This window comes from Phoenix dactylifera, unplaced genomic scaffold (genome assembly GCF_009389715.1).
Source record: "Phoenix dactylifera cultivar Barhee BC4 unplaced genomic scaffold, palm_55x_up_171113_PBpolish2nd_filt_p 000808F, whole genome shotgun sequence".
NCBI lineage: Eukaryota > Viridiplantae > Streptophyta > Magnoliopsida > Arecales > Arecaceae > Phoenix > Phoenix dactylifera.
In genome coordinates, this window is record NW_024068175.1 from 133,954 (window position 1) to 149,749 (window position 15,796).

Sequence of the window (15,796 nt, forward strand, 5' to 3'; positions counted from 1 at the left end):
TTTAAATATGATAACAGCACTGCCCACAGTGAAATTTGGGCCCAACCCTTAACTGGGCCCATTTCTTATTGGGCCTAGTAGGTTCTGGGCCCGGACATTACACTACTTATTGACAGGTCTGCTCCGAAGAACAAATTCTAATTTTAAGCTTTTAATTTTTCTCTTGATGGTTGTAGCTAGATTGAACGAGGTGGAGGATTGAGTTTATGTTGATATAACTAGTTTAAAAAAGTATGTCAAATTTGTGAGATAGGTCTATATCACTCTTACATTCATTTAGCTTGAAACAACATAAAAAGAAATCCTTAGTGGATGGAGTCGGCACCATTTAGTTTCCTGGAAATAGAAGCAATAATACTGAATATAATGATGAAATGAATCACAAGTAGACAAGGAAAAAAGTTTGATGGTTATGGCTATGTAATATCTTTATTAGTCAACATTAAGGAAGAAACTTGCATTCGAGTCTGCAATGAAGAAAGCTTGATCAATTGCTAAGCAGATACCAAGTGGTCTAGACTAGTCAGTCTGCAATGAAGAAAGCTTGATCAATTGCCAAGCAGATATCAAGTGGTCTAGACTAGTCAAGAATATGGTCTCAAATAAGATTGAAAGACAGAGAGATAGCTTAATTGGACCATCTCAAAATAGAGAGAGATAGGTATGTTGACTCTTATCTCTTGCTATCCAAACAATAGTCAGACTTTTAACAGTTTGCACCTTCATAAGGGAATTGAAAATAAAATTTAAATATAAAAGAGTTCAAAAATAGAAAATACTACAACTCCAAAGCAATGTAGCATTTCTTGCTTTTCTTCTCCATGCAGATTTTTTATTTTTTCCGCGATGTCTTCGATGTGCATTACAAATGCCAAGCACTAGTTATGCATGTCTTAACATTCTGAACTCCAAGAACATCATACTATAGCAAGTGTAGGCAATACTAAAACCGCGTGACTATTTTGATTTTCATATAGAAAAGTTGGCATGTTGGAGCATCTAACCACCAATTAGTGCCTATATTATTGCCCATAACTGGACATCGGTGTAGAGTTCGGCCTGGTAGGGCTTCACTTCAAGCATTTGATTGACGCAAAATTCTTGATCATTATTGGCACTATCCCTGTGATGTGCAGTATGCAAAGCAAATTCACATTCACAGCACAATGCTTTTCCTTGCACTTGCACATCGTATTAAAGCTGATCATCTTTATGAAGAACTATTATGCCGTTAGCAAATGTTGCCCATTTATTCAAAGTTCTCTGAACTCTGCAGTGAGTGTAATTTCCAGCAGCAGGACAGCAATCCATCCTGCAAACAAGCAGAATGCAGAAGTAAAAAATTTACGGTATCCGCAACCAAAATTCTCGATGAGAACTTTTGGATAATCGCAGCTCAAACAAGACCAGCCAAGATGATCTATCCTCCATGTGAATGTATCCACAGGTCCAGCTGACTTTCTCTTGTTCCACCAAATAGCTCATAATTTCCTTTCACATTCAAATCCAATAGGAGTGAACCTCCATTTGGTGCAAGCTTGATGTGAGGACCCATGCGGGCGTGTGTTTAGTCCCACATTGGTTGTGCACTGGGTAGATCTTGGGTACTTATACAGGACCAAGGAATCTAAATAACACATTTAGGCTAGTCTTTTTGGGTGAGGTCCTCGGTTGTTACACCTGATATCCTTGTTATCTTCTTTTTGTTCTTGGTGAAGCTCGAAACCTGAATTGTTCTTTTTGTTTTCGATATCCTTTTTTTTTTCTTCATGCTCTTTTGAGTTACATTGTCCAACAAGCCTGAGAGTGCAAGGCCGAGATCTGTAATCTGTGGTCTGGTTGCTTCCAGCTCACAGAGTTCATGTCATAGGAGAGACTTTTCTGGGCTTTCTCTAGTATCGCTTGCAAGTACTTCCCTTGAGACTCTATTCTCATTTGTAGCTTCTTCTGAACCTGGACCAGTACACCAGTTCAGTCAATTTTCCTCAAAACTTCAAGGAAAAATATGGCCTAGTAGGAGGAACAACATTGCCTCAAGTTGTTCATGTAGTTTCCTCTGCACTTCAATCTGGTATCTTAGTGCCTCAGCAAGTGGCATTTCTCTGTGCAGTGTTGCAAAGCAATGAGTCAGATCAATATCGTACATGTAACCAGAACAGAATTTTAAGTAAAATTAGCATGCTACATTTCACACATTAAAAATCAGCAAAAAGTATGATGTAGCAACAAATGCAACCTCTATTACCTTAACCTGCTTGAGGTGTAAGTGTAAGACATGCATTAGAAAATGTAATACACCAGCACTACTAAAATTGTATTGGATTCTCCCAAATGAAGAAGGCTGATCTCATTAGCACGAGACACAGAATCTCAACAACCAATTAAAAATGTGATATCTTACTCTTTTTTATCCTCTTACCACTCCCCATAACATTAATAGAACAAATTTGAGTAATGTTAAGAAGTAAGAATATAAGAAACCAGAGAGGAGTAATTTATGAGAACTAGAAGATTTTAACTTGGGATCTTACAAATTTATAATCTCACAGCTCGGTGATGATGTCTACAAGATGCATGTCATTCATGGGTTGATTATATCATGCTTTAGCTCAATTGATCGTAAGAATATATTTTATATGGCACAAGTGATTCATCTCTCAGAATATTATCATTATCTTCTGAGAATAGTTTCACTTTATTCAAGTAAGGCATCAAATTGGAGCCTTGTTTTTTTCTAAAGAAAGAGAAAAGGATTACTAAAAGGCCTTTCTTTTGATTTGCAGACTATGAACAAGACCCAGTCCACCCCAAAACCAATAACAAATGACATAGGGAGCACATGATGTCAACAAGCAAACATGAACACCATGTTGTTATCCTCGAAACAACATTTTTTTTAAAAAAAAGAAACATTTGGGGTAGTTGATCAATAAGTATCAGGATTTGGAAACAAGTATAAGTTTCGCATTACAGTAAAAAGAAACAAGTATTCCAATTGCAGTCCATTATGGGGATAGTTGGTGATCAGAAGCATACCCAGCATTGTTTCCTCTAGGGATGTTGCTAATGGTTGCACAGGAATAGCTAATCCCACTTGAATGATTTCCTGTATCTGGAAAACCCAGTGCCAGAATAAGAAGTTTTAACTGGTTCACTTGTGATCCAGATAAGATTAATACATAATGCTTAATTCCCAACCTATCATAACTAAAGATCTAAGTACTCTATCCTTCCCCCAGTTATAGTTTAAAGGGGACCTGAGGATGGCTCTTCAGATGGAACAGTCTCAATCCCTTCATGCCCATCACTCTCAACACTGACTTTGGTGTTGCCTCTCACACTTTGCCATACAGTCAGGAAAAAATGAACATGTAATTTAGGATGTAAAATTTATAGAACATTATTTGCCACACAAAATGAGGAATATGTAATTGTCTTGTATGTTATTCTTCAAAAGTAAATTAAAGTTAAAAATTCCATTTCCCTCTTAGTGTCCAATCCAACTCTCGAAACTCAAAATGCAACCTCCACATACTCTGTAGTGCGACTTTTGCATAGCAGAATCTTATAGCAAACCATGGACAGCCACTACATCATCTATCTCAGAAATAGATGACTCTCATTTATCCTAAAAATATATTCAAGTACTTTTCAGTATGGTACATGATGCATCATTATGGAGACGATGACGTGGTAGCTAAATCGATGATGGTACCATACTCTACAATTCTAAAGTTGAGTTCAATTTTTTCATCTCTAGTTTTTCTGTTTTTTTTGTATTTTTGTTTCGGACCTTTGGCCCTTCCAGTATTAAAAAAAAAAACCAAAAAATAGGATAAGATTCAAAGTTTGGACTATCGATGGGAGAGGTTCGGGTTGTATCTTTTACATGAAAGAATGATCACATAGCTACACCGAATTCATCTAACTGCATAGCTCTCAAAGCAACTATTGTATGATCCAATAATAGATTGGTGCAGAGGAAGGCGAATCCTTCGCGCGCACGAAAGACAACCCTTGTCCGAACGAGACTCTCTATCTCCTGCCTTGCATAGATCTAGCTTTCCCTTGTTAACAACTTGGGTGTTGGGTGAGGCGTGAAAGGTTGGCATGCACCCATCTGTTGAGCTGCAAATGAATCAAGATATTTGTGATTAACTTGGACTCGAGCAGGATAACAAACTCCATCAAGCTCATTATATTAGGAAATGAGTTAAACCCAACCTCTATCCTTAAACTCTACATGTAAACAAGTCAAGCTGAGCATCATGGACTTGTAAAAGTAAACAAAAGCACGGCCAAGCTCAATAGCAATTGCTCATTCAATTAGTGAACAAGTCAAATTTGAATAGCCGTCAAGCTCATTTAAGTTCAGATGGCTTGAAATTAAATGGCTTACAGCTTGACTTCTTTACGTATTTTTGAGCTGCCACCTAGCTTTTGCATCAATAATGAACTTTTATGGTTGTCTATTAATTGTCACGTTTTAAACAGGCATCTGACTGTATCTAGATGTTAAAAAACAGGTCTCAAAAAAGTATTAAAATAACATTAGAAGCACATTTCGATTTGCTAGTCCATTGTTTAGTTAACAGCTTCCTAACCACTAAGATGATACTGAGTAATGTTGAATAATGATGATTCATTATAGTATTAGTGTTATTAAATTTCAAATATATTGTGATATTTTAATAATTAATATTTTCAAAAAGTTTTCTAATAAAAAATAGAAAAAATGAATATACTTTATTTTATTTTTATGATATTTTTAAAATTTTAGTATTTAAAATAATTTAAAAATGCCAATAACTTCTACATATTCTTACATTTTATATAATATTTTTATAAGTTTTTGGAAAATCAGATGATTCATGATTATTGTCTAGTTAAATATTAATTAAAGAGTGGCGTGGAATATGAATCCATATAATTTGATGGATGGTATTTAATATTAAAAATTATTAATATTTATTTTTTGTTATTTAAAATAATTATATTTTTAAAATATATTCTAAATATAGAATCTGTTTGTGCCCCATCTCAACAATCTAATTGATAGTCAAGAGTAAGCACCAAGTGGATCATGTATGAAGAAGCTAGGGTGGGTAGGATTCACATAACCCTTACTAGAATGGGAAGAGTTGGACCACAATGAATTTCATCAAGCGTAGAGGTATAGACTAAAAGAAAAGAATTCAGTCAAAAGCAGGCTGAAAGTCTAGAACATGACTATGATCAACCGCAATACATGGAAATAGACCGAAATGATTGAAGCAATCCCAAGAATAATCTCAAATATAAAATTAGATCTCAGACTGAAAGTTTATGATTATCGGCCTAATAGTTTTAGAGCAACCGTTTTGACGAACGTGTATAGTAGATGATAACTTGTAATAGTTATCAGAACCACTAAAAGTAAAGGTCGAACGACGTGGGAACAAACATTAGAGTTTATCTAATAGTATAAATAAGTAAAAATTATACTTTATGAAGGATCCTTTGACAATCAATCCAATATATCTTTATCTCATATTAGTTTTACTCTATTATTTATCCTAGGAGTAGGCATAACTTAAATTTCTACTGTAGTCCAACACTACACTTTTATCCTTCAATGGTACTATGATAGTGGCGAAAGTTCTTAAAGATTAAAGCATCTGAACTCACGCTATTCTCTATCCTCCCTTTAAATACTTTTCGGCTAATCTAACAATGATGGCACTTCCTATGCACCAACCTTTGTTATCTAGCATATCACTACTCTCCTCTACCGCACTCGGATGGAACTTTGCCAATGGATCTTGCAACACATCCAGATGGGACGAAAGGAGCGCTAACAAAATTCAATCTAATAGATTAGCACTACGATCGCACTAGGAACCCAGCGACCCAAACCCTTAGCTATATCAGTTTGTAGGGTAGGTTTAATAGGTATATCTTAGACTGCCCTTACCTAATTAGTCATGCATTGCGTGCGGTCTGGTTAGTGGATCTTATTTCCATCCTTTATCATCATATATTGAGTTTTGCTAAAAAAAGTTGTGCTTTTAGGATCTCATCCTAATTTTTAACTATTTAGGGATGGGGCTGGAAAGCAGCCTTGTTTAAACGGTTGAATGTCCATTATAAAATATTTTGAGGTTTCTAATGTCTTTTGCAAAGCCTCTGACCCTTGTGTAAACCTTTTTTTTTTTCATTTTTTCTTAAAAGAAAGAGGGAGGAAGGAAGAACTACGAAAGTAAATTATTCAAATTGAAATATTTCGGAATATACCATCCAAAACTTAAACTTGGAGCCTCTCTTCTCTCAGAGAGAGGAGGGATGCAAGCATGGAGACCTTGCCTAGTTTTTGTGCAAAGCTTTCACTGGAGATTGCATGGAATAACTTATCTCCGAGTGTAGCTTAAACTAGTCAAACCCATACTTTGAATCCTATGATGCCGAAGTTACAAACTGATTGAGTATGGTTTGAATATAATGCCAAGTCGGCACAACATTTAGGTCTAGGATTAGATTTTGGATGTATTCTAAACCCACTCAGTTGATTGGATCTTGTCAAGTCTCTTCACAAGTTAGGTGTGAGACCCTGGAACTGGGCCTGATCCATTTGACCGGCCCAGTCCCAGACCTTGGCCTCATGTGCAACGCACGTGAGGCAACGGGATGGAATTCCTTCCATCCCGAAGAAGAAGGAAGCCCTGTTTTTAGGGCTTCCTCTCCTTCTCCTTGAGGCCACCGAGGAGAGCCGCCACACCAAGAAGAGGGAGAAGGGGGGGATTCTTCTTCCTTGGGCTGCCGGCCGAGAGAGAGGGGGAGAGAGAGAGAGAGAGGAGAGAGAGAGAGAGAGAGCCGAGCAGCCACAGCATGGACGATCCTTTCCTCCTCCGTTTGCCGCCGGAGAAAAAGAAAGCCGCCGGATCTTCGCCGGGGCTGAGGTAAGGTTCCTAACTTCATCTCTCTGTTAAACCATTTGAAAAAGAAAGAAAGTAAGAAAGAAAGAAAGAAGAAGAGAGGGAAGAGGGGACTTACCCATATGCGGCCGCGAGCACCGCCGACGCTGCGGGTCCCCGCCGCGAGCTCTTCCTCTCTTGAGCTCTCTCTCTCTCCTCCATGGGAAGAAGAGAGGGTCAGTCGCCGCCCTTTCGAGCCCTCTCTTCTCCACGGGACGGAGAGAAGCCGACCACCGCAAGTCGCGGGCACCACCGACCGGCCGCAGGCGCCGCCGGCCTCTGGCTGCCACCCTTTTCGAGCCTCGGCATGGGGTCGCGTCTTCCCCTCCATGGTCGCGGGAGAAAAGGGGAAGAGAAAAAGAAGAAGGAAAAAAAAAGGAAGGAGAGGAAGCTTCAGGAGGAGAAGGAAAAAAGTGTGCGGTCAGTGGGGTATTCTCTCGAACGGGAGCTGGGAGTGTGTATGGACGACAAGAAGGCGCAGGAGAGGGAGACAGGGAAGGCCGGTAGGGTCGAGGGGCTAGGGCATCTCCCTCCCCGGGCCGAGATGAAGGAGGCGACATGGGCGGCGGTGGCGAAGGGCACGGCAAAGCAGGGAAGTTGGACTCGCCACCGGATAACTGAGCGGGAGTTGGGGAACTTGCAGAATCGGTTCTCTGAGGTTCTGGAGGTCCCCGAGGAGCGGCTGGAGATGACCAGAAGGGAATGGCAGTCCACAACGGTCTTTATGCAGAGCGTAGGTCGAAAGGTCCCGGTCGACTGGGTAGTGAGGGAGCTGAGACGGGCAGGGAATATGAACTATAATGCTGAGGTATTTACCATGGCAGAGGAGGTGCTGGCGGTCTGTTTTGCTTCCGAAAGAGATCGGGAGGCGATGTTGATGAGGGGTCCGTTCCTGGTGGTTGGTCAGCTATTCACCATGGAACGTTGGCGGCCGAACTTCGTCCGGGGCTCCGGCGGCGCCGGCCGAGTCGTAGCATGGCTGCGTCTCCCACGGTTGCCTCTGGACTTTTGGGCCAGGGAGACTATTTTGCAGATTGCTGCGACGGCCGGAAGACCGCTTGCCTTGGATGCAGCCACTGATCAGGGGACGAAACGGGGCTTTGCGAGGGTTAAGGTGGAGCTTGATATCAAAATCCCTCTGCGGCCCGGAATATTCATGAAAGGGGTAGAGGAAGGCATTGAAAGGAAATTTTGGCAAAGTTTCGTTTATGAGAACCTACCCGATTACTGCTACAGGTGTGGTCGCATCGGCCATGGGGAGGCGGCATGTGAGTTCTCCCCTCCGGTGACGGCAGGAAAGGAGCTGGGGGCTGATAGCTCGGCAGGACGGACGGAGACAGGGAAGGAGCCTCGGGACAAAGAAGAACAGTTGGTGTATGGCCCATGGCTGTCGACAAATTGGATAGATGGCCCCAAGGATCCTAAAGGGGGAAGCCGGAAGCTGAAGTCGGGTGGGGCTAGCACGAGCTCTGCTCCGGCTCCGGTAGCCAAGGCCGCATCCCTGGGTCACGATGAAGGGGGACCGAGGATGCCTGTTTCCCCGCCGGACCTGGAGGGTTGGCAAAAGCCAACCAAAGTAGCCCGGCGGAAATCGCCGGAGCTGATGAAATCGGGAAACCCAACTGAACCGGTGGTCCAAGGGCTGAGTCAACCCGGAGGCCAAACCGAGTCAAATTGCGAATCGGTGAGGGGACTCGGCGGGGGGCATAAGGCCTCTGGATCGGTTTTGAGCAGTGGGCCGTGTCCAAGCCCACTGAAGAGGGCCCGTAGTCCACCGAAGCCCCAGCGAGCTTCGGCAGTCTTCGGCTCCGGGTCGCCGGGAAGCTGCCCGGCTACACCTATCCGGGCTCCCTCTCCCAGTGGAAGTGTGGCCGGAAAGGTCGGAAAAGGGCGCTGGAGAAGCAAAAGCTCGCCACCCCACCTCTCGCTGGCGATCCCATGCATGGCCAGGCAAATGGAGGAGAGGAGTGGTCGGCGTTTCGGGAGGGGCAAATCGCCCCGGCGGGGGCTGGCACGGGCAGCATCGGTGGCGGCGGACCTGTTGGCGAGGGTGACTGGTGAGGACGCACCCGCCAACGCTGGGAGGAAGGCGATGACTGAAGACCCTGTGGCTGTGGAGCTGGCTGGCTGCGGACAACCATTTCATGAAGGAGGGAAGGAAATGGCCAGCGTGAGCTCTACTGGAGGTGGCTTCGGGATAAACCAGGTAGTGGCTTCCTCTTTCCCCTCTGTTTTGTGTGGACAGCAGGAGACTGTGTGTATGGAAGGTGAGGATCTCCATTGTGCTGCCAGTGAGGGGGGACTGGAGCATGCGTGCCAAACGGCACAGGTGAACAGTGACCTTCACTTTCAAACTCTGAACCGATTGAAAGCTTCGGTGAAGAGTGTGAGTCCCAGCGTCTCGAGCATTGCTAATGACGTAATAATTGGCGATGGTGGGGATTCGATGACTACAGGTGGCAACGACCCCGGGGGTGTGGGCGGTGCCGGTGATCAGTGTGCATCATGAGAGCACTTCTTTGGAATTGCCGTGGCGCGGGGAAGCCCTCTTTCGCCCCGGCTTTTCGTAGGTTAGTGCATCTGCACAAACCGGAGATATGTGTTCTGTTCGACCCGGTTATTCGGGCTGAGTTTGCAGAAGGTAAGGAGGATGCTTCCGAAATCATGGGGGTTCTATGCTGTGGAATCTCAGGGATTGTCAGGAGGTATTATTGTGACTTGGTTACAGGGTGGCTGTGAAATTGATGTCTTTCATGTTTGCAACCAAGAGGCGATCATTGTGATCTCAGAGGAAGATCACAGACCGTGGGTCCTTGCAGCTGTGTATGCTAGTACAAAGTTTATAGAACGGAGGCTTTTATGGGAGGAGGCATCTCAGCTCATCAGTCAGGGCTATCCTATGTTGGTGGCAGGGGATTTTAATTGTATTGCTCATCCCCATGAAAAGAAGGGGGGGAGGGCTTTTACTTACAAAAGGGAGATCAGGAAATTTCAAGACTTCATTATGGAGAATGGCTTGATTGACTTAGGCTTCTCGGGGCCGAAGTTTACATGGTGTAATAACCAGCAGGGGCAGGCTCGGGTCTGGGAGAGATTGGACAGGGTCTATGCCACAGCCGGGTGGATCCAAAGCTTCCCTGATCATCATGTTCGTCATTTGCCGAGGATCGCATCTGATCACAGTCCTTTGCTGGTTAGTACCGATACTCTTGTCTCAAGTCATCCCCCATTTAGATTTGAGAAATTCTGGTTATGCTACCCACAGTCTTGGGAGATAGTGAGGGAGGCATGGGGTATGCCGGTCAGAGGGGATGCTATGTATCGGGTGTCACGCAGATTGGAGTTAACAAAGAGAAGGCTAAGGAGGTGGAACCGTGAGGAAGTAGGGAATATATTTAGGCGGATTGAGGAGTCTGAAGTGGCCATTCTTAGTTTACAGTCCCAGGAGGTAGAGGGGGGGGGGTTTGGAGGATGAGGAGATGAGGGAGCTTAGATCACTTCTGTCATTACATGATTCTCTTCTGAGGCAGCAGGAGATTTTTTGGAGACAGAAATCACGGATACAGTGGATCCGGGAGGGTGATCGGAACACCAGTTTTTTCCATCAGGCGGTGGTGATCAGGAGACATCGTAACAGGATCAGGGCTATTAGGGATGAGGCTGGGCAGATAGTGGAGGACCCCGACATGATCCAGAGAGTGCTGGAGGGGTTTTTCAGGGCCAGGTGGTCCGAGCAGTTAGGCAGTGGGAGTCCAGAGGGTTTTGTCCCGCCCTCGGCACGTATGGCAGAGGAGGATACTATGGCACTGATCAGGCCGGTATCGGAGAGGGAGATTCGGGAGGCTGTGTGGTCTCTTGAGGGGGACAAGGCACCGGGGCCGGATGGTTTTTCACCGTTGTTCTTTCGGAGGTACTGGATGATAGTAGGACAGGATGTGACGGCAGCCATACAGCAGTACTTTAGCACCGCAGTTATGTCTACAGATTGGCAGAGGACCTTGATCACTCTTATACCGAAGCGACAGGATGCTTCGGAGCCTAGTCACTTCCGCCCGATTAGCCTATGTACTACCATGTACAAGGCGACGGCGAAGTTACTAGCAGTCAGACTGAGGGACATTCTTCCGAGGATTATTAGCCCGGAGCAGGGGGCTTTTGTGGGAGGTCGGAGCATTTCTGATAATGTTCTTATTGCTCAGGAGTTTATGTTTGATCTTCGTAGGGCATCGAGCAGGAGGAGTTTGATGGGGATCAAACTTGATATGGAGAGGGCCTATGATAGGATGAGATGGGACTTTGTGCAGCAGTCTTTGCAGGAATTTGGCTTTCAGAAGATATGGATTAGATGGGTGATGGGGTGTGTCAGAGCTCCTTCTTTTGCCATCTTGGTGAATGGGACGCCCTCCCGGTTTTTCGAGTCTTCCGGGGGATTACGTCAGGGTTGTCCTCTATCTCCCTTACTCTTTATTATATGTGCAGATGCTCTATCTAGAGCTCTTAGACAGGCAGTGAGCAATCAGGAGCTGGTTGTTTACAGGCCCGTGCCGGACGCATCACCGACCTCCCATTTGCTTTTTGCCGATGACTGTCTACTTCTAGCCCGGGCTACGAGGCAGGATGCACGGGTTATTCAGAGGATTCTCCGGGACTATTGTTCGGTATCTGGTCAACGGGTCAACTTATCCAAATCAGCAATATGCTTTAGCCCGAAGATCAGAGTGGCGGTGAAGACTTCTATATTGGAGATTTTGGGAGTGGGAGAGCAGGAGGGCATGCTGAGGTACTTGGGTGTGCCACTTTCGGGTCAGCGGTTACGCAGTAGGGAGTGTTCCTCTCTTGAGCTCAGTATTAGACACAGATTGGAGGGGTGGCAGCTACATTCACTATCCATGATGGGCAGGGTTACCTTGGTACGGTCAGTTCTTTCTTCGATCCCTATTTACTTACTGTCCAATTTCCTTATCCCAGTAGCGACTGTGCGGAACCTTGAGCGGATCTTCAGGAATTTTATCTGGGGAAGGAATGGAGGTAGAGGGGGGATCCATCTGATGGCGTGGGATGTTGTATGTCAGCCGACCAGGTGTGGAGGATTAGGGGTCCAGTCCCTAGTGATGAGACGGGAGATTTTGCTGGCACGACAGGCTGCTAGAGTAGTACTAGAGCCGGATGGTATGTGGGCTGCCTTGATGAGGGCCAAGTATGGTGCTCTAGCGCCTGGGATCCGTGGCGGCCGCCGCCATTCACCGATATGGAGGGAGATCTGCACTAGAGCAGGGATGGTGCTACCGGCAATCAGGTGGGCCATTGGGGATGGGCGGTCCATAGATGTGCTGGAGGACAGCTGGTTGACAGAGCAGCCTATCAGTAGGTTGCCGGTGATGGTGGACACGGCGAGGATAGCTGGGCTTAGGGTCAGAGACCTGATCGAGCTGGAGGGTGGTCGATGGAGGGAGGAGCTGATTCAGGAGGTGTTTGGGGCGCAGCTGGCAGAGATGGTCCTGGCCCTACCAGTTCCTGCCAGGGAGAGGCCAGACAGACTAGTCTGGGTGCCGATAGGGAGGTCTCAGGTGCGTGCCAGGGATATCCATCAGCTGATGATTAGTGAGCCAGGCCGGCAGATAGAGGGGGGATGGATTTGGAGGATGCGGACTCATCCGCGGGTGGCGCTTTTCATCTGGAAGGTGGCATGGGGCTGCTTACCGACCAGGAGTTTATTAGCACGGCGTGGGATGAGGATCTCTCAGGGGTGCGAGGTGTGTATAGATACGGAGGAGACTATTGATCATGTTTTATTGCAGTGTCCCAGAGCTAGGGAGATTTGGAGGAGGTCACCGGCCCTATTGCCCCACTCAGTTGAGTCGGCACAGGATTTGATTCATTGGTTGAGGGTCTCTATGCGGAGGCCCAGTACTGTTGATGCGGGGATTTGTTGGGCATACATGGCTTATCATATATGGTTGGACAGAAATTCTGGCGTATTTGAAGGTAGAAGATTACCGCTGAGGATGGTGGTGGATAGAGCGACTCGTCATGCGAGGGAGATCATCACAGCTACCGCGAGGTTCTCTTCTGGGATGGCCGGGGACATCTGGGGTACTTCTTCCGCTGTCACAGCGCCCAGGTTCGTCCTTGTTTCTTGGGTACCCCCACCCCCTGGTTATCTCAAAGTGAACTTCGATGGTAGTATGTCGGTGGACGGAGTGGCCGGAGGCGTCGGTTTTGTGATCAGGGATCATCATGGGAGGATGATAGCAGCTGGTGGTCGGCGCACGCCTGGACTTACTGCTGTTGGGACGGAGTTGCGGGCAGCTTGGGAAGGAATATCCTTTGCCAGGCAGATACTGGGTGCTGAGCGGCTCTGCCTTGAGGGGGACTCCTCTGTGGTGATTGATTGGGCTCGTGGATTGGATAGATATGGTGATGGCCATCCCCTTATCCGTGATATCCGTAGGTTGGCTCAGGAGTTGAGCGATTTTCAGGCTCTACACGTTTTCCGGGAGGCAAACCGTGCAGCTGATTGGGTGGCCTTCTATGTAGCCCGACATTCTGGAGAGATCATTTGGACATCGGTAGGAGGGATACCCCCTACCTTGTACTCTTTTTTTGCTTCCGATATGGCAGGATGTACTCAAGTTAGAGCTATATGAAATGCCGTTTTCACCACAAAAAAAAAAAAAGGAAAAAGGAAAGGAAAGAAAAGAAAAGAGAAAAGAAAAGAAAAGAAAAGAAAGAAAAAGAAAAAAAGAAAGAAAATAATAATAATAATAATAATAAAATAAAAGGATGAGGGTGGTTTACGGGTATGAACCCGAATCCGAACCCGAACCCGGGGTGCTAGACACTTCTGCAGGGTCGGCCCTTGAAGAATGTTAAAATTTAAGTTTTATATATATTGTGATTAATTTTAAAAAAATATGATTTTTGAATATTAGGTTCTGCGAAGAATTTGTGAGATTAATTGGATTTGTTGTGGATCGCGTTCAAAGTAAGTAATGAACTGCCTTCTCTAGACTCTTCATTTATATAATATTATTTTTGCATCGAATAAATTGTTAATGAATTTATATGTGATTTATGAATTTTACGAGATGATGCTTTGAATGAAAAATGGATATGTGAATTGAAATAATATTTTTCGGACTATTGTTATATTACTGTTTTTGCATCGTATATACATATTTAGATTGGATTATGATATATCTATTATGTTACAAGAAATTTTGATGTGCATCAGATTTAGAACTCTCAGCCTGGATATGTTCTGGACCCTGCCAATAGGGGGTTATGCATTGGCAATTCTGGCCCCACCACAGGGTATAAGTGTGGTATTCTGGCCCACTCCGCAGGGTATAAGTGCGGTATTCTGGCCCACTCCGCAGGGTATCAGTACGGTTCTATTTCTGGCCTAGCCACAGGGTATAAGTGTGGTCGTAGCTAAAGGCTGATGAGATAAATGTGATTTGTTTCGAATCAGATTTATGATTATGTATATGGATATTTGAAAAATACGAATTTTAATGAATTTGTGCTTGAAAAGGAATTGATTATGTTATTATGTTGATTCATCATAATTTGTATTTTTATTTTATGTTATTATATGAATTGACTAGTTAGGGTGTTTATTACTTACTGGGCTGTTTAGCTCATTATACAATTTTTTGTTGTTTTACAGATTCCGAGAACTAACCTATCGGAGATTTAAAATGGGAGAGCGACTGGAAGAACTGAAGCACAAATTATCCTAGATTAGGCTTTATTTAAATTGATGTTTTATCTTTATTGTTCCGCTGCGTATTTAGAACTGTGAGACTATATAATTTGGGTCAGTCAATAGAGTAAGATTGCATTTATTTCAGTTGAATTATTTTAGAGATATATATATATAATTGAGATGTTTGGTTAAGATGCCTTGCATGCTCGTGGAGAGAGTTTCCTACGGGTGTGCGGTAGTTGGCGCGGACCCCCGGCTCGCGATCTCGGGCCGGGGGCGTGACATTAGGTCCATGTTAAATCTAAGTCCAAAGAACCAGAACTATATATATATATTTGATTTATAATTGGTTGAGTCCACACAAGTCTATCCGATCTTGTCCAATTCCTCAACATCTTGGCAAGCACTAGTTTGCTTTTGTGTCTTAATTGGACTCACTACTCATGAGTTTGAAACCTCAGCATTGTTGGGTCTTAGTTAAGCAAAATATGGTTGCTCCAATGTTAACATGTCTCTAATGATAACTACAATTTTTTAATCGATATCAAAAGAGTTCGATGATACTTTAGCCTTATAGGCATCTAAGTATCTACTTTTTGAAATTAGGAGTTACTACTTCTATCAAAATCGATTAGCTGCTAAGCGAATGTTCAGCATCGTTGTTGTTTTCATATTTTTATTGCTACAATAATTAGTTGAAACTTCACATAGAAATTGACATTGAGCATGACATTTGCACAGAGGTTCTACTATTTCTTGTCGTTGTTTTTACTTTTTTTTTTTTTTCCGAAGCAATAAATCTTTACTTCCAAAAGCTCTAAAAATTTTACAAAGAATCTGAAAAACCAGAAAGGCTTTAGCGTACATATTTAGTCTAGTTTATTTTTCTTCTTTGGTTTTCAAAAACAAAAACAGAAATTAAGAGCAATACCAAATGGGCCCTAAAAATATTTTTGGTTTCTTTTCCCCCTTTTTTTTCAAGGGAAGTAAGATAAGAAAAGTCCTTTTTTTTTATTTTTTAGAGATCATGAAATGTAGTGAATGCATGATTCGAATCTTGGTTTCCTATATCACCATCAAAAAATTTTACCAGTTCCGACGAACTAGCTGGTTGCTTTCCTATTTTGTGTTTGTA